The sequence below is a fragment of the Enhydra lutris genome, unplaced genomic scaffold (assembly GCF_002288905.1).
Source record: "Enhydra lutris kenyoni isolate GAN:26980312 unplaced genomic scaffold, ASM228890v2 scaffoldscaffold1843, whole genome shotgun sequence".
NCBI lineage: Eukaryota > Metazoa > Chordata > Mammalia > Carnivora > Mustelidae > Enhydra > Enhydra lutris.
The window spans coordinates 1-3,390 of NW_019155927.1; the positions used below are offsets into that span (position 1 = coordinate 1).

Genomic DNA, 3,390 nt, shown 5'->3' on the forward strand with positions numbered 1-3,390 from the left:
AGAGAGAGAGAGAGAGAGCATGAGCACAGGCAGACAGAGTGGTAGGCAGAGGCAGAGGGAGAAGCAGGCTCCCCGCCAAGCAAGGAGCCCGATGTGGGACTCGATCCCAGGACGCCGGGACCACGACCTGAGCCGAAGGCAGCCCCTCAACCAACTGAGCCACCCAGGCGTCCCCCAGTGGAGTGTTTTATGCCAAAAACTGGATTTTACTTTTGTTTCTTCATGATAGAGGTGATTTACACTTACTACAATAGCAGCAGACACTTTGTGAGGGCTTCTGATGAGCCAGGTACCAGCCCAATAGTGTAGTCATTATTATTATCCCCATTTCACAGATTAGGAAACAGAAGCCTACAGACTTAAGCGACCTGCCTGAGGTCATAAAGCTGATAAGAGAGAGCTGGGATTTGAGCTCAGGTAAGGTCTGACTCCAGACACCCCATTCTTCATCTCTAGTTGCTTGTTTAAGTTAGAGAAAAAGAGACAGCTACAGAAAAGAAGAAAAGGTATCCAAAGTTTCTGGTCCCTTAGGCCCTAATCGTTCAGGTATATTCTCTTTTCATTTGAAGTTGCTTTTATGGGATGCCTGGGTGTCTCAGTGGGTTAAAGCCTCTGTTTTCGGCTCAGGTCATGATCCCAGGGTCCTGGGATCGAGCCCTGCATCGGGCTCTCTGCTCAGCAGGGAGCCTGCTTCCTTCCCTCTCTCTCTCTGCCTCCCTCTCTGCCTACTTCTGATCTCTGTCTGTCAATAAATAAATAAAATCTTTTAAAAAAACCTATTTAAAAATTTTTGCTTTTATTATGAATATAACAGAATACGCTATAGGAAAATGCATCAAGCAAATGTACAGCTTAATGAATCATTACAAAGCAAATGCTTGTGTAGCTAATTGCCCAGACAGAAACACGGAACTTTCCCAGCCCCCATCTACCCCTTCTCATCACAGTCCTCTTCTTGTCTCCACAGGGAGCTATTATTTTGACCTTTCAGGCAATTACTACCTTGCTGTACTTTTTAGATTTATCTCCTAAGTACATATGTCTGAACACTGTGATTTAGGCAGTTTTGGGCTTTTATATAAATTGAAGCTTACAGTATGCATGGTATATATTCTTTTGTGATTGATTTCTTTCATTCTACATCATGATGGTGAGATTCATCAAGTTAGTGCACTTGTCTTCATACTGTACTATATTTTTCTGGTCTACTCTCGATGGATATTGGAGATATTTCCAGTAGCAGACTATTATGGATGACACAGTTAACAACATTCTTATACATAGATATGTCCTTCGTTACTTGCAAGAACATTTGCATTTCTGATAGTATATACCTGGGAGTTGACTTGCACGTTGAACACGTTCAATTTGAATAGCAAATGCCAATTTTCTCAAGTGATTGAACCACTTCTAGCAGTGTGTGAGACTTTCTGTCGCTCTACATCCTTGCTAGCCCTTGGCGTCGTTAGTGTCCTTAATTTTAACTATTTTGGTGGATCCGTAGAGGTATCTCATTGTAGTTTGACTGCATTTCTCTGATGATTAGCCTTTTTTTTTTAAAAGATTTTATTTATTTATTTGAGAGAAGGAGAGAGAGGAAATGAGAGAGGAATGTAGGGGCAGAGGGAGAGGGAGAGGCAAACTGCCTGCTGAGGAGGAATCTCAATGAGGGGCTTAATCCCAGGACCCCAAGGTCATGACCTGATGCAAAGGCAGATGCTTACACCAACTGAGTCACCCAGGTGCCCCCTGATAATTAGTCTTATTAATCATTTTTTTCCATTTTTTATTAGAATGTTCTATTTGTGAAGGACTTATCCAAGTATCTTGCTTGTTTTTCTATTGAATTACCTTGCTTTTTCTTTTTTCTTTTCTTTCTTTCTTTTTTTTTTTTTTTACGGTTTTTACAAATACTTTGTTTATTTTAATTAAGCTGGTACAGACAATGTCCATTTAAAACCCATATCCTAGGCCAAAAAGTAAAATAAAATAAAAAAGAGCAGTGTTCTGTTGAATACACGTCTGCATGAATAACTTTATTAACTGCTAATGAAAATTAGAACTTTTCTGGGATCTTCTGACAAGACTTTTCTTTTATCTTAAAATGCTTTCTCTTCAGTGAAGCCATCTTTGGAGTTAGTCATTACTCTCACCATCTCTGTCATCTTGACTCCAGCCTGACATTTCTTTTCTTTTGGTCCAGACCCTCAAATTTTAAAAGTAGCTTCAAGTTAAGGAAAGGTCATTTTTCCACAGTTCAGTTCTCTGAAAAACCTCCATCTCCCACTGAAATTCACAGTCCAGGAGTGAAGCAATCATATGCTAGAACTTCAGGGCCAATTGGAAAGTCATCATGAACACTCACATTGGTCGATCTTATTTATCACAAGCCTGAAAATGCACAGTCCTGGAAAAGGTGGCCTCTCTGTGCACACATGTAATTTTTTAAAAAGGAGAGGATAATATGAAGGGGGCTGAGGTTTGATCACCAAAAATCAGCACAATGAAAACAAGTGATAATTAATAATGGGCACTAGAATTCAAATTACCAGATGTTTTAAAGAGATGGGGTGCCAGTTTTCAATTCTGTTTCGAACACCACATTACAGAAGAACTATTTTTAAAAATAAAAAAGGATTGAGGGTAAAAGAAAAAAAATAAAAAGAATATCTAAATCGTTGAGTGACCCCCTGTTTGTTCCTGATAAACTTCAATCACATCTTCTTTCTCCATTCCCAGTTCTTTTGGAGTGTGATTATCAACAATTCTCTGACTCAAAGAGAAACCTGAGTGAATTCATTGGAACTCCCTTGTCTTTGACAGTATGATTCTTTGAGTTTCTTGAGATGTGTTGTAATTTTCACTTTGAAGTGAATCTCACTGCTATCCTGTCCAATGACTTTGAGTTTAATATATTCTCCTTCCTTCTTATCCCCCAAGTCCTCAGTTGAAGGTTTTGCCTCCTGGTCAGACATGGTGATGGTGGCTTCACCCAGGGCCTCTGCACAGCAGCGGCCTCGGGTAGGCAGAACCTCGCTCCGGGGTTTACAAATCAGTCTCTCTTCCCCAAAGCACAACACCGCGGCTCACTTTCTTTCTTTTTCTTAAAAAAAGATTTTATTTATTTATGACAGAGAGAGACAGCAAGGGAGGGAGCACAAGCAGGGTAAGTGGGAGAGGGAGAAGCAGGCTCCCTGCTGAGCAGGGAGCCTGATGCAGGACTCGATCCCAGGACCCTGGGATCATGACCTGATCTGAAGGCAGATGTTTAATGATTGAGCCACCCAGATGCCCCTCTTGGTCTTTTTCTTACTATTTTTTGAGCATTCTCTATTCTGGATATGACCCCTTAGTTGGTTACTCAAATCCATTTTTTCACTCTATGTCTGG

The 3,390-nt window shown here is 40.7% G+C and overlaps 1 pseudogene; it reads right to left on the reverse strand.

The window, feature by feature from the left end:
- Positions 1 to 2,651: 2,651 nt before the first annotated feature.
- LOC111140491 lies at positions 2,652 to 3,077 on the reverse strand (annotated as a pseudogene).
- Between the last annotated feature and the right edge of the window lie 313 nt (positions 3,078 to 3,390).